The sequence below is a fragment of the Mycteria americana genome, chromosome 9, assembly GCF_035582795.1.
Source record: "Mycteria americana isolate JAX WOST 10 ecotype Jacksonville Zoo and Gardens chromosome 9, USCA_MyAme_1.0, whole genome shotgun sequence".
NCBI classification, from domain to species: Eukaryota; Metazoa; Chordata; class Aves; order Ciconiiformes; family Ciconiidae; genus Mycteria; species Mycteria americana.
In genome coordinates, this window is record NC_134373.1 from 3,632,186 (window position 1) to 3,648,617 (window position 16,432).

General features: G+C 43.7%; 1 long non-coding RNA gene across 2 annotated transcripts in view; it reads left to right on the plus strand.

The window, feature by feature from the left end:
• LOC142414269 (uncharacterized) overlaps positions 1-14,830 on the plus strand; it is a 37,534-nt gene extending 22,704 nt beyond the window's left edge. Inside the window, exons 4-6 of one of the 2 annotated variants that reach the window (XR_012777000.1) lie at positions 13,109-13,225; positions 14,058-14,211; positions 14,375-14,830. This is a non-coding gene — a long non-coding RNA (uncharacterized LOC142414269). The remainder of the gene's footprint in view (positions 1-13,108; positions 13,226-14,057; positions 14,212-14,374) is intronic. The other variant, XR_012776999.1, reaches the window with a different exon arrangement.
• The last annotated feature ends 1,602 nt before the right edge of the window (positions 14,831-16,432 follow it).

The following is a 16,432-nucleotide window of genomic DNA, read 5'->3' on the forward strand; positions in this document are numbered from 1 at the left end:
CCAAGCTAAGCACTAAATTGCCTTCCCAGAAAGAGGACAGGCACTCCCAGGCTGGTTTGGCTTTTGTTTCTTCCCTGCATGTCTACCAGGAGCGCCTCGGTCAAAGAATAAGCTCTATTTTATTTGAGCACATACGAAGTGTCCTCTTTTAGCAGCTTGAAATACGCACATAAGCTTTTCACAATAAACTGGCCACAGCCCCATCAGCAAGATCTTCTCTGTAATTAATTGGACAAACCATTTGTCTATCCACCAAATACGACAAAGCAATTGTCGAAAGTTTCAGGCCATAAACTCAGCATTGAAATTCCCATCCCAAGATCACAGCGTGGCTCGTGGTGAGCAGGGCAGGCAGGGATCCAACCTTCAGGAAAAAACAAGGCACCCTTTTGCGAACCCAGCCCTTGGGCCTTCCTTTTGTCATACAAGAGTAATTATTTTGCATATCTCACCCCTGGGTAAGCTTGATGGTTGCTTTTCATTACATCCCAGGCACAGGTGTGGTAGCAGGCTTTAGGGAGAGCTGATCCTGAGGCGGGCAAGGAGAACTGAATATTGAGAAACTATTAATATGAATGCACTACTAGAAAGAACATGGTAGATAAAACAAATATGGTCTCTTTAATTATGCACAGGCAGTAATTAATTCATGTTATTAACTAATTAATGACTCACTTCAAGGACAAGGGAAAAATGGTCTGTTTATAGCTTAAGATGATGTTATTGCTGCTTAGAAAACAAAAACAAAACATCAGTTGAAGATCAAACAGCTCTGTCAAGGCCTGAATTTGTTTCCAGGAAATCCTGTGTTCTTCTCACCAAGGAGTGGTGATTCATAGTTGCGTCTTGCTAAGCCGACTGAAGCTGGGTGCTCTCATTTGCTCCACATTGACAAGTTTTTACATTTGTTGTCCAAATTTGCAGATTCCCAGAGCCAAAATAAGCTGCAGAGTGTCAGACAATAATAAAAATTTTAGATTTATTACAGAGTTAGTATTATTTTAGCACTCTGGAGACCTGGTAGAGAGCCAAGACACCCTTCTCTTTCCTCTTTGCCAAGTATTGTATGAAACAGAACAAAACAATATGGTGCCTGCCCTCAAACGCTTGTGCCCCAGCACAAGGGGACAAACAGGCAGATGGCAAATGCTCCACATCATACAAAAATAGTGACTTTCCTGGGAGGCTGCGATAGCAGTGTATCACGCAGTTCCACACACAGGCTCCGTGCACCCAAGTTTTGGAGAAATGGATGGTGATCTTGCAGGCTTATTGCTCTTCTGCGTCCAGCAAAGACCAGCTTAAAAAGACACAATCCCATGTCCCTCTCCAAAGGGAGGAAAGCAATTTAGAGATGTTTCTATTCTCTCTCAGTCCATTTCAGTGTCCCATAAAGCTGGCTCCCTTAAGACGGTTATAAGAAGCCACCTGTTTTGTACAGAGAGAGCCCGAGCTCGTGTGGCTGCTCCTTGGCTGAAAAAGCAGTAATGTCTTAAACCAAATAAGTGTGTCATTTACCACACAAGATGAATGTCGAAGGAGGTTGTTTGTTTGTTGCTGCTCTAGAAATGAGAGATCTGGGGCTAGAATCTCAGCTATCCAAACCTATATGAACTGGAACAACTCTGCTGATTAGTTTACGGATGATCAGGTTGTAAACTGCAATTCTGGCCCACTTTGTTTTTCTTCCAAATTTCTCATGAGAAGCCTTTCTGAGACAAGGCAGAAGATACAACTTCAGTAGATTACTTCTGGCCAATTCCCTTTCTTTCTATTAGGATGTGAATTTTGTCACAGAGCTAAGCAGATGGGGAAAAAATGCAAGGAGGCCTATAGCATCGCAAATCTCAACTACCACAGAAAAAAAAACCACAAAAAACTCCCAACACCCCCCCGCCATTACTTCAGGTGCACTCAGCGACAAATTGGTCTATACTGAGCATCCTACAAGAAATACAACCACTCCCTAAACATCCTATAATTTCCAGGTCCTAATGAATGGACCATTTCAGGAAACGAACAGGGCAAATTACAGCACCAAAGAGCAGACGTGAACATTTGAAATGGGCTTGTCAGTAGATATGCTAGTACTTAACTTCCCAAAATGCTATGGAGAGCATCACTTTCATCTTTTGAGCTGAATTCATGGACTCATCACACTTCTAAACAGAAGAAACCCACAATAGCCAAGTGAGCAAGCAGAAGTTTGAGTTGAACAGACTATTTACTGGATTAACACACTCTCTACCCATTATTAGAGGAAAATATGTGAAGGATTTTTATTGGCAACACCAGGCTTTAAAGACATTGATTATTCAGCCTAATCACACAACTGAGTACATCTAATTTGCTTTTGCATTTGTCATGACTTTCTCTGCAACACTGAGGACAAAGCTTTTCTTTTGTTAAAAGAAAAGAAAAACCCCTCAGAATCTCAAGTAGTTACACTACTCTGAGCTAGCAAAGAGAAGGGGAAACTTAAAAGTATGGCTAGGTACACAACAGATACAGAAAAACTTAGTAACGGTATTAGAGTGGCCAACGCTTATTCACATTTGACCTGCTGTTCCTGGGAAAAACATAGGATTATATCCTCCTCCTCCTCCAAATCCCAATACACGTTATGCTTTCAACCCAGCTCTCTGAACTAGTCACTACAATCCCCAAAGCCAAAATTACCCAGATGGTCTGTCATTCTGATTATGAAAACGATAATTGCTGTTATTACAACAATAATCACAGTGACAACAACAAGGAACTGAAAAAGGGTTTTTAAAGGTGGGGGGGATCAACTTGAAACTGTCATAAGTATCGGATGCTAAGCAGCAACTAGGTGATGAGTAAGAAGGATCTCAAAGAGGGCAAAGTAATCTTTGCAAAATTATAACGGTAAGTTAAGAACTATTGTGGCTTTCTCAGGGTTTTTTTAGATTTTGTTTAAAAAAATAGTCCCCCAAACATTAATAATGTTACATGTTTAAGGGTCCCCCACCACCACTTATCCACCCTTCTGCTTCTCAGCAGAGATGCTTGAGGCCACCGAGTCAGACCAGGAACTCCTGACCCCTGAAGGGTTTGCTGTTTTGGAAACAGCAGTCAATAACTAGACTAGACATTGAAGACCAGGCTGAAAGGAGATGATGGATATGAGGACTCTGAAAATACAACTTGGTTCTGAAACTCTTTTCTGCCCTGAGCAAACCATGTTCCAAGGATGCTCAAAACACTTTCCACATTAGCCTGCACTGAGAAGACGACAAGGGGAAAAAAAAAAATCTTTCAAAGGGGAAAAATATCAGAGGTCTTGATTTGGCAACTGTTAGAACAGATTAGCCTTCATCTTACAAACACATCCCAAGTAAAAACATCAGTTCAATAGGAAAAAAGCACTCCAAAATAGTATTGTTTAGGAAAACCAGCGACTGAATGTTTTAAATTGTATTGTTTTCCAGAAAGCTTTGAAATTGAAGCAGTTTTGAAATGTTCACAATTCTCACCCTAACTCTTTTCAAGCTGCTTTACGGGAGTAATTGGGGAAAAAACACTCAGGTCTGCCTTGCATATGGCTAGATGTGTGCGAGACAACAGTACACGGGCAGCTATAGATATTGTGGCATTTTTTCCAGCCACACTGGCATGCTTTTCTGTAATCTTCCATCTGTTCCCAATAGGATTAGAGGAGACAAAACACTGCCTTCAACAAGCTATACTCTTTTGGATGTAGCTCGAGTTTAAAAAAAAGAAGAAAGAAAAAAAAAATTGGAAAACTGCTGTCAAGGAAAAAAATGCCAGGGGTGGAGGGTGGAAAGGAAGGGGATCGCCAAGAGGGCTACAGTTTCCAGAGAGCAGAGCATGAGTCAGCAGAGAGAGTCGTTTTTTTGGTTTGGTGTTTTTTTTTTTTTTTTTTTAATATTACAGAACACAGTGATGCCCTGAAGACCACAACAGATGAAACCTCTTTACTCCAAGGCTGTTTTATCAATCAGGCAGCAAGATCTCATTGCTTCCTGACAGAGAAACTCCCTGCAAAAACAGCTGTGAAGCTATTTAAAAAAAAAAAAAAAAAGCTTGTTTATTTTTTTAAAGAGAGCTTGGGCAATCTACATGCCCTTCCGGGGCTTGCCAGTATGAGCAACTTCTTCCATCTCCTTGTATCTGATTTGTCACCACAATATACGTGAACTTGCTTTTCTCTCCTACTGAACTTACAGCTTTGTAGGATTTGGGAGTTCTCAAGGGCTCCTTTTATTTGCTTTTAAATCCTGCTGAAAACTTTTCCTTTCAGAAAATATTCCCATTTCCTGGTGGCTGGCTATCATTACCATCTACCACAGCAGTCAGCCCCTTTTACTAGTGTTTACTCCACTTCATCGGCACTTACATGTCACCTTTGTGCCTACATTTGACCGACGCTGCACCTCTGCACGGAGGGCGTATGCAAGCTGCACCGTACAAAGTCACATACCAACTTGGTCTTACCGTAGAGAGACACAAACAGACAAAACCCCAGAAGCAGTCATACATGTCTGCACACCTCCGTCTCACCACTCAAGCCTTCTTTAGGGTCAGGCCCAGGTGCTCCAAGACCCCTTAGTCCCCCAAACACCTCCGAGCTCTCATGCAACCTACCAAAATTGCTTTTTTTTGCTTCCAGTAACATTATAACATGTCCTCTGTCATGCAACCTCCTGAGCAGCCTCGTTATACCACCCAAGTGCCCTATTAGGACATTTGCCACTTGGTTACCAGCATCTTGCTGTCAGACTAAAGACTCTGGCTGGCAAAGCCCTGCAAGAAGGATGGCAGAAAAAAAGGTGCGACACCTGCATATCAACGGCTGAGCCCCAGCACGACAGAAGGAAAACCCACATTGATAAATACCTGTTACAAATTGCAGCTCCTAGAGTGTCCCAGCGATACCTGCGCAATTGCTAATGGCTGTGTCGCTGGGACAGTTATTTCCTCCCTCTGCTCCTGGGAACAGGCAGGATCCAAGGGTCAGGGTGCAGATCTCACCCTACGTAAGAAGAGCTGCCTAATCGGGTGGTGGAGCAGAGATGTTGGGGAGAGCTGGGCCTAATGCAGCTGAATCAACTACCCATCCAGCAGCCAGGGCAGGTATCCTCAGCCAGATTCCTGCTCTTCACAGCTTTGGCCCAAAAGTGCAGAAGCACTTTTCCCAAGCTACCGCAGAGTCTCAGGAGTGTTGCGTTTGTTCCATCTGCCTCTCCAGGACTGTCCCAGGCCCGTACTTGCCTTTGGGGCTGGACCAGGGCAATCACAAACACATTGCCCACAGAGATGGACACTTTTTGGGCAGTCTGACTCAGAGCTTGGGTCACGGTGACCCTGAACTTTCTACATACTGCAGACAGTCTGCTGGTCCTTCACATCTCTGGAAGGGATAATTAGAGCTCTTCAAATGCAACCAGACTTTCATCAAAATGACCCCAAATTGTGACACTCTAGAAAATGCAAAAGTGGCTGTGTCTAGTCAGTAATTTCCCTAGACCACCAACAGAAGCTGCCAGCACTACCCATGCCGGGAGCGCCTCTGAGCTGGTTTTTCCTAGGTGTCAGGAACAAGCTCGTCCCTTTTCAGTGTTGCAGGTCCCAGCTGCACAGGGAATGCACAAAGAAGAGCATGATCACGCTCGAGACTTGATAACACAGGCATGCTTTAGGAGAAGTGGCGTGTTTCCTTGACCCTTCTGCGTGAGCACATGGCTTTCTTGGGAGAGCTGGGCTTTTATTCTGAAGCAAGAGCTGTAACAGCTCATCCAGCCTGGGCTGCGCCTTGCATCTCACGAAGCATTCCTCCCCACGTCTGCGAAACATCAGACGCTTTCTGTTCAAGCACATGTAGGCTCTTGCCCAGCTCATCCTCTCCTCTCCCTTGTCTCTGAGTAGGGCCAAACACTTTTCTGCTCTATTTCCCCTGACTGAAATGAGTTTTGACCTCAGTGCTTTCAGACCTGGGGGCCTGAACGTGTGACCTCACCGCTCATTTATATGAAAGCAGGCTGTGATATCACAGACAGAGGAGCGAGGAGATCCAGCACTGACCCAAAACCTGTAGGGGTCAATGGGAAGGCGCTCAGGGATGTCATCAGGCTTTGCATATGGCCGTGGATGCTAAGTTCAGGGGCTAAAGCACTGAGCTCAAAAGAAGGCAGCGGAGGCATTCTGCTCTTGGCACTTGGCTGCTGGGTCCCTCGGTATTTCGCCACACTGCTTCCATAAAACATCTCCATCATGATACAGGCCCCTGTAAAACATCTCTGGCATGATACAGGCCACCCTGAAACCTTCGGATGGAGAGAGTTAAGAGTCATTAAAAAAACAGCCCCCTTTTCAGATATCAGAAGGCTGAAATGGAGCCTTCTCAAATGAGCTGTGCCACCGAAATTAGTTACCAAGTAGTTCTGAATTATGAATGTATCGGGGAAAGTCAAGGTCAATTTGCAAACAGACTGAATAGGAGGAAATCCGATGCATAAATAATCTGTCATGAACTATTCACCCGTTGCTATTCCTATTACATCCTCAATAAGCTAATAAGCAGTACTGTTGCTCAATGAAAGGCTGACAGTATATTTGCCTTCTGTGGTGTGATGTGATCACTCCTAATTGATTTTGGCCACTGACTTGTAGTGCGTGGTGGATATCTGGGAAGAGCAATAACTTTAACATGCAATCATCCTGGTCAGTGACCAAGACAAGCTATTCTCCAACAATCACTGGATACCTTCCTGCGTGCAGCTTCGGTGCTCCAGCTTAGCTCATAATTTGGGTGTCTTTCCTTTGCAGCCCTGAAGCACCTGCTTTCTGGAAACTAGGCCCCTCACTCCTGGCCGTTTAACCTTGTATTTCAGGATTTCAGGTCATTTATGGTGAATTTTTGCATGTTTTTCTTTGGAAAAGCTAAACTCCTCTGTTAAAAGGACTAGAAAATCTCTGCAAAATAGTACCTATGTGACAGACTTTGGAGGTATGTACGGACACAGCTGAGGTGCTGTGAACATTGGTGTGGCTGACACAGTACAAAAATAGCTCGAACCCCAGCAGAATGATAGCCCTCTTCTCTGGTACTGTGTTTCATTAGTATTTCCACCCACATTACAGCCCAAAACCTCTCCGTCATTATCAAATACTCTTTTATCTGGCCAGATCTCCTTTCAAGATCTACTGCTTGCCTTCTTGGACTTTCAGAGTGAGATTGGTCACAAGAGATGTTTCATTTATCGCTCTAAAACCAACCACCCTCAGTTCATGGCATAGGTTCCTCTGCCACCAGATTGTAGGACTTCTCAGGAAAAGTTTCCCACCAGGATCTTGGACCAGAGTTTAAACTGTTGCAGTTAAGAACAAGGGTAGATAACTTCACCTAGCTTGAATGGATTTTTGTTTTGTAAATCAAAAGTAAGTACTGACCGGGCACAGATTTAAATAAACCCAAAACTTCTTTACCAGAATGGGAGCTTCCAGCCAAGAGGTGGATTGATTTATAAACCACTGCGGGTTCACACACGTGCTCCTGGGAAGTCTCTTCCATCCTGTAGCCGTGCATGAAAAGGCATCAGTGCCTTTAGCTTCTCACCGCCTTCCTTTTAGCAGAGGTTGCTTGCTGATTCCCAAAAGCATTTCAGTGCAAGCATGGCCCTTTAGCTTAAGCACTTTAAATAGACTTCACTAACACATATGGCTTTGACTGAGAAGGACCAAGGGCAATCTGGGCTGGAAAAGGGGAGGATTATGTTTAGGAGGTGATCATGGCAAGCTGCTGGAGCAGGCCAGCATTGCAAGGTCTTCAGCTAGAAAAGAGCGTATGAATAGACCCTAATGGCAGCTAAAGATATGGCATAGGGTAGAAAGAGCTCTTTTTGAGGTCAAATCAAAGGTCCATCAAACCTAGTCTGCTGACCATAGCTAGGGAGCTAGGGCAAGAAGAGGGGAGCCTGTAGGGATCCTTCCCTTTGCGTGCCCTCCTCCTTGCAGCCACCAGTGGGTCAGGGACTGCCAGCGGCCATGGATGGACTCCTCTTCCCTGAACATGACCTGCACGGTGCTGAATCCTCTTACATTTTCAGTCCCTGACGAGGAGTTTCTATGTTGTATTCTCCATGCCATGCGTGATTGAAAGCCCTCTCTCATACCCCTTCAAGGCACTCATTCCTTTGCCTTTTTTCCTCCTCCGTGTCTTTCCACTATATCCTTCATGAGACAAGGTGGATAGGACTGCACACAGAATCCCTACACCAGGGATTTATATAATCATAAGAGTGTTTTCTGTGCTGTTTGCTATTTGTGTGTGATAAGTCCTACCTATTGGTCTCTAGTGAACACTAAGCTGATGTTTGTACAGGCCAAACCATAGTAAACTTTCTGGAGCAGTGATAATGGGTGCGCTTGTGGTTGGGGTCCCTTTCTCCTGCATGCTTTACCTTGCATTTGGCAAAATCAAATCTCATCTGCCATTTTACTGAATATCCCCACCGTACCGGGAGATCCTTCTGCCTCTCTTTGCAGTCAGCTTTAGTTCTAAGTAATTATGTATTATCAGCAAACATGATCACTCTCCCTGCCACACTCCTGAGTGTTTGTAAAACACTTCACTGTAAAATCTGAAGATTTTGTCCTGTCCTTTGTTTGCTATTATTACAAGTTTGTAATTCGTGAAAAGTCTTGCCCTCCTGGTGAGGGGTCTTGTTAAAAGCCTTGTGACTCTGCCAGCCAGTTCAGCCTTAGCTAAGGGTTGTTTGACACTTCAAATAGTTGTAATAGATTTGTGAAGTGTGATTTCTCCCTACAAATGCCACACTAACTTCTCCCCAATCTATCCATTTTATCCAAGTGCCTACTAATTCTAAAATTTCTGCCAGTTTGTCTGACATAGAGGTCAGGCTTCCTCGTGTATGGGTCCCGGGAGATGTTTTAAGAACTGGTGACATATTTACCACGCTCCAAACTTCAGACACAGAGACTGATTTAAGCAAGAGGCTTCAGACTACAGCAAGTGGTGCTGCAGTTTCCTATCTAAGCAACAGCAGAGCTTCGGGGAGAACAGCATCTCATTCTAGCAATTTATTGCTGTTCGTTCTCTCAGCTTGGTCTGATCAAGTTATCAAGGGTTAACGAGCCATCACCCACCAGGCAAGCTGACTGCATTCATGTCCTATTACAAAGACAGGGGACTTTAAGCTATTACATTTTACTTCACAACAGAATTAGATGAAGAAGACACATTTATTCCAGCTTTTCTGACAGGCAGTAACTAATTAGGTAGGACAATTCCACTGCTTGCAATTGTAAATCACTGCCCTTGGCACACACAATGCTCGTATTCAAACTAGCTGGAAACTGCCCCAAAATATCCACCAGTTCTATCAGCCACCAAAGGACTTTCGGCCTAAGGACAGGACAGGCACAGGGTGCAGGCGTTTTCCGAGGATGGGAGAGCTCTGCACAAACCCTTGTCTTTGCTGTAGAGGCTGGATTTCAGGCTTACAACCCCAGTCACTCCAAGAAAATTGTGCCGTGGTAGGATAAGCTGGGACTGAGGCTTCAGGGGTGAGAGGTTAAACAACTCTTGAGCTACACGCTGAAAATACATGAAGAGAACTGTTGCCAGGTTAACTCCTAGAAAAATCAGCCTCAGCCCAAAGGGCAGATAATAAATCGGTGTATAAGCTAAACAAAGTGCTGACACAGCCTTTGCTGGAGCAGCACTCCCAGCGCCGCTGTAATACGGGGCCAGGATGAAATTCCACTGTGATTGACACTCTGCCATCACATCATTTGTTACCGATCCCATTTTTCCTCCCTTCCTCTGCTTTTCACTTCAAGGGACAGGACCTGCAGCAGCACAGCCTGCAGAGCCCTCCTTCGATCTGTTTTCCATTTGAGCATCCTCCTCTGAGGATTGACTCATGCTTCTTGACATAAAGCACCGCCTCTTTGGGCTCTTACAAGGAAATAGCATGAGAGAATTGTCTAATTCAGACTTTTTGGCAGACTTCATATACTATGCATTATAGTGTACATTTCTAGCCAATGTCTTTGCCCTTTTGTGGTCATTTCAGAGCAAACTGAGCTGCCTCCCTCGACATCTTGGGTACTTTTGCAAACTTGCAACGCCTCCGACCAAACAGAGGTTTGGAGTAAATCAAACTTTGGTGGAATTATTTTAACATATGAACAATAAACACTCCTCTTCTATTTCTGCTTTGCTACTAATTCACATCACAGTTACTCCAGGATTTTGCTACAGGGAAATACATTTCAGCATCAGATACGACAAATGAGATGCACAAATATTATCACGGCTATTGCCTGTATTTATGGGAGCCCTGTATCTGTCCCACGCTCAGGTCTTTAAAACTGGAGCTGTAAAAAAATGTCTGTAGTGAAACATGAAACCAAATGAGACTGACCTGGACTGGGATTTGGTTATGCATGGGAAAGTCAGGCTAAGTTCACCTAGAGAGTTGTGAAGGTTCATGAACCTTGTGAGTGAGCAAAGGTCCAGTTCTGAACAAGCCTAGCCAAATGTTTTCCAGCACTTTTAAACAACTATGTATTTGGGAACAGAGAGATCCTGTAAAATAAATAGTTTTGATAGGAAATCCATTGGAGAGAGACCTGGTGGCTTCAACAATGTTTAGCATTAATGTGTTGAATGAATTGAAAGTTCAAGCTCACATAGAGGCTGAGAAGTGTTAAACGAGTAGGGCTGAACCACAAACCCCTTGCTCCTGGGGCTCCAATTATAAATGTGTCATTTGCAGCTCTAGAGTTAAGGAGATTTGTATTTTGCTTTATTGGATATCTGCAATATGTCTGAAATATGGATGTCTCTAGCTGGCTGAGACCTTCACATACTGAAAGCATCTCCTCATTTTCTCCTGAAAAGCCTCTCAGGAAAAAAATTTTACTGGAAACTACCAATCTGCTATTTATTCACCTCCTTTTGGCCATGCTCAGCAAAATACTTCACAAACATGGATGCAAGCTAACTGAAGGTTCAGTAAGCACTATTGTTAACAGAGAAGGTAGTCTTCTGAAAATCCCAAATATGTCTGTGGAACAGATCCTTAGAGACAGGTCCTCTGATTATCAGTATTATGTTACTCTAAAATAAAATCTGGGAATTCACCAACGTAACAGAGTTTCCCTGAGGCAAAGAAAAATGCCAGCAACTTGACAGCAGCTGGGGATTTTGCTTTGGGTCACAACTCCAGCATTTTTTTCCCCAGATTTGGCCAGAGGAAATGGAAAAAGATTTACAGTACAGCTAAAGACCAGCCACCAAATCTCTTGACTTATAGTCTGGAATCTAACCTTTAAATTAGAAAGGAACCGAAGCCATGGCTTCAGACTTTCATTACCAGGTTCCTAGAGCTGGGGGAAAAAAATACGATAATGTTTTTAAATGCCAGATTGCTAATCCATGGTCTTACTAACATGCTGCCATGGGGCAGACAAGCTGGTCTCAAAGTGACTCTTGTCCCTTACTTGGTGGGTCTGGGCAGCAATGGTGATGCACAAAACCACTTATATTCTGCCCTGAGCTCCAAACAGGAGGCATGTTGGTGGTCTTGGCCTCATGACCATGCGGTACTGTCAGCAGAAGAGGAAAGTGGGTGTCAGGGGACTGAGCTATTTTGGTGATGAACCTACCCTTGATACATCTGGTTCATGCCCCACCTGACTCCAGAAGTGAACAGAGACAGGCAGGGCAGAGCAGCAGCTTAAAAAAAGAAAGGAGGAAAAATTCACAGCCAGATTTTTTTTTTTTCTCAACAGTAAGCCTAGAAATTAGCCTTGCTTTCCCCTAAGAAAACTCCCCAATCATACGGTGATAGGCAAAGGATTAAGAATTAAGAGACAGAACGGTGGTGCGAATGCCATAAACATCACTTCCCTGTGTGCTCCGTTGCCAGAGCACACATAATAAAGCTTAATTTCCTGGTGCCGTGCCCTGACTGTAATACACTGCCCAGATCTTCCTCCTGCTCTCAGCTGAGAGCCAAGTCATTCTATAGGATTATTTTGTTAAGCAAAGCTATTTGATCTGAAGAGATTTAGCACCAGATTATGGCCACAGCTTTTTCCGGATCAGCGGCTGCAGAGGAAGAGGGCAGGAGTTGTCTGGTGATTTGAGTCGGAGCCTGGAGCTTGGGAGACCCAGGTTCAGTCCTTACAGCAAGTTCCCCATATGTCTGGAGATAAGATACCTTCTTCTGCTGTTTCCACACTGAAATATAGGGTTTGAGGAAGGTGATTATGTTAAAGACAGCGAGATGCTCACCTATTACGACAGGGATGGACAAAAGCTTTGATACCAACATACCCAAACCTTCTGGAAGCCAGAAGCCACATGCCTCTACAAGACTCTTGAACTCCCTTCCCCCAGCCCAGTGCCCCATCTCATGGCCCAGCACCTCCACCCTGAAATCAGCTCTAGTGCTGTACGGGCCAGCAGAGAGAACCAGCCCCATGCCAGGCTTCGAAATGAACTGCGGTTTCTTTACTGCCTGGTTGGAGGTGCCCATGCCATTGATATGGCCTCACTCCGCACCTCTCCTCTGTCATGGGGCTGGCACCTTCCTTGTCCTAGTGCACCAGAAAAAAAGCAGGTTTTAATAGAGCTTTTAGGGAGGGTGATTTAAGGAGAATTCCTGTTTTCATTGCTGTCTTTTGTTTCATGAATTGTTTAATGAAAATGAATTCTCACCTGGACTCCTTAAATTGCAAATACCTCTTTTTTTGCACGTAAACATTCACTTTACATACAAAGAAATCTAACTTGAATAGGGAGTGGGAATAGTCTTACCAATTTCATAGTGCCAGCTTTCCAAATCAGTCATTTCCAGCCCGGCTGGTTTACGAAAACTTCTTTGGGCTCTAACACTGTTGGAAAGTGTTACCTGAATATTTCTAGTGAAACACAGGTATGAACACCTCTCTAAAAGGTGTACAAAAGTGACTGTACAGGTGGGTGCCATAGCTTTCTGGAGATATGCATAGATAGACTCTGCTTCTAAAAGCACTCTGTGCCAACCCCCTGCTTATAAGAAATGACTGTTGTTACCATATCCTTCCCCAGAAATGCCCTTCTGCCACACCGGAAGCTCTAGAGGGAATAATGTCTGTCTCAGGGCTCTCAGTTGGGTTGACACCAACATAACCATCATTGGTACCATCATGAAGAAGTCTTTCTGTAGTAAGTACAAGTTATTTTATAGAGGGAAGATCTTTTCAGAATTTCAGATTAGCTCCACACTGGGGGAAATGAAAGGTACCACACATCCCTTCCACCCCACGGGCTGAAATCACACCTGGAGTCCCCATCCCATCCCATCCACCTCCATTTCCCCAGCCTGTCTCTATTTCATCCACCAAAACCATGACTTTTCAAATTTTATGCACCTGGAGCAAGCTGCGACTCAAAGAACAGCAACAGAAACCATTATCATAACTCCCATAACCCAAAGCAGCCATCACGGGATGCTCTGAATCTCTTCCAACTTCATAAAACAATGGCAAAACCTCCTTTGATTGCTATGGGAGCAGGTTTTAGCTCTTTCTGAACCAATTAAGTACTTCTTTCTCCAGGGCCATGCCTTAGGGTTAATTCTATGTAAAATACTGACAAAACCATACCCCTTTGAGAGCAAGAATCTAGTAGGTAAGCGGTTCCCAAATCTCTTTTAATTTTTGCGTCTGTGGAACTACTAAGCAGCAACAGAGCCCACCACATACCAGGGTACACATCTAACATGCCAAGCCCTGTGGCAGTGGGACGTAAAGCTTCATGTCCGCTGGCGGGGGGGCTCTTTGAATCTCCAGCTTGGTGTAACCCATGGACCAGCTCTGGGACAGTCAGCCTGCAGGATTTTGTGCACCTTAGTTTAGAAACCACAGGACTACCTCATAAAAATAACATAGCAACATTACTTGGACTAGAGAAGAAAAAAAAAAAAGTCAATTTAAATAAAACATCATGGAATATAACTATAATTACAATATTACCAACTGTGTCTCCACTTACACAGCCCTACCAGTTACTGGAAATACTGATCAACTTAAAAATCTGAAAAAACTACTCATAAAATTGGATATACTAGTGCATCTTTCTTCCCAGCTCCATGATGAATCCCTGGACGACTAAACAAGAAATGAGTATTGGACACTGTACACATGCTATAGGTACGAATTACTAGTGGTCAGAAGGAAAATGATGGTAAGCAATGGAGATGATTTTAGCCTTGGTTAAAGGCACCCTATTCATTTGATGGACTTGCTAATAGCTTGTGCCAATTGATTACATTTTTACTGTTAATTGGATTAGCTCTTTATATTCCACTTACAGATTAACTTCACTGATGTAAGGATGACCGCAGGTCTTCAGCTTCCCTACTGCAAGAACAAAGCTGAAGCAATGCAGGCTGGCCAGTGCGATAGTTGTAAGGTTTGATAATTTGAGAAACACGGCACAGAGAAATATGGTCACAGAGATACTGAAGAACAAGTTCCAAAATATTATTCCCGAGACATGTAAGAAGGCATAGACTAGTGGTCCTGAGCCTCCACCAGCCCTTGGGAAAAGGTGGTACTGAAAAGACGGTGCGTAGGAACCATCACGGCATCTTTTTCCATCCACTCAGCTGCAGAAGTCGTGACCTCTTTAGACTACAAGCAATGCCACAAGGATTGTGGGCATCATGTTGCTTAAAAGCTCGATGCTGAAGACTCTAGCTGAGGCAATGTATTACCTTTCACAGAGGAAACGAGTACATATTTGTCTAGGGACATAAATAAATATGAGATCATTTTCTTAGTGCTGACTTATGTGATGAATGATTCGTGTTTAACTGTTTTCACCGTATGTTGTTCAAATCCTGGAGGTAGTGTCCTCCTCCTGAAATCAACAGGACCTGCAGATGCTCTTCACCTCAAAAAAACAGGTTTCTTAGAGCCAAAATAAGCACCAGGCACATTTTAACTCTCTCTTCCAGGATTTTGTATTTGCAGCATTTGTTACCAAAAAAATCAAACTAATCGTTGTTAAAGCCATGAGACAAATCATGACTTATCTTTTTCACATTTCCATCTAGGCCATTTTTTACATTTATCTCATTCTAAAATGCTCACCAAGTCTAAGTGTTTTGCATCAGATTTTGTTTCATGCATCTATATATTGAAAGAAACCTTTAAAAGTAACACTTTGTAGAAGAACTATCAGTGTGATTTCCAGCTGTTTGAGATTCTGATTATTCAAAATTTTATCACAATTCCCATATCCCAATATTCAGCCTCACGTGTGGAGTTCTGACTGAAAGGATCTGACTTTAGTGGCATGATTATGCACGCAGCATTAATAAAATGTGGAACATGGATACATAGTGCTATAAAACAGAGTTTGCGCTGGTACCCAATTAAGCACTCCAAGTACAAAGTTTGGGTTTCTACCATCAAAGTACTGTGTGAACAATAGGAGTCCACACTGAAATAGCTGCATGTTTGTATCGTCAGATGGAGGGAAGATGTGGATGGCCTGGGGGGAGGCTGAAAGGAGGGAAGCTCTGAGCTCCTACAGATTTGCTTTTGTCAGAGGGAGCATGGAGTTTAGCATAAATCTGTGCAGCATCCTTCACGCAACTTAAGACACATTACAAACAACCTTTTGAGCTACGGACAATGTCACAAGCCATGAAGGGAAAATTTCCAGGTCAAAAAACTATAGGTTTTGACTGCCCTGGAAATAGCTGCAGTAGTGTTATAAGCTAGATGAAATGTGTGCTGTTTTAAAAGCTGTGGGCTTCTATGTTCCCAAGGTGAGAGAGACCATGTAATCAATCCCTGCAATAGTATCTTGGGTTTTCAAGTGTTTTACTTAAAGCTTTAGTTCATCAAGTCATGTACCAAAGACCTATGGAAGGCAGAGTGGAGCTCAGTGGAGCTTTTAAAGCTCCTTCATGCTGCCAGACAGCTCCTGTGGCCCTGGCCAGGGATGTTCTCATGGGGATGCTACCTGCCTTGGATCCTGTGCACCAGGAGCTTAAAAAGAACAGCTTCCACTCTTGATCCAGGTCTTGGTCAAATCTGTTTCCCATCCCAGTCGCTGAATTTCTAAGAATAATCTACATATACTCTGACAGCAGCTAAGGGAATCACAGACTATTCCTGCATTCATCTGTGGTGTTTGTTCCACCAGCCTTTGAGAATCGGTGTCCCCAGAGAAAACTTGGGTAAAACAGGCCAAGCAGAACATCATACCTTGTTATCCCATGGTGCTCTCCTGAGATGATCCTGTTCTGCTTCGTGTCTCTTTAGTCCTGACTGCAGCCAACTTGACTAAACCACGAAGAGCTGTGAGCTGTCTCTGCTAGTGTTGTAGGGCCATTGGGCTCTGGAGCGTAATGTGTTT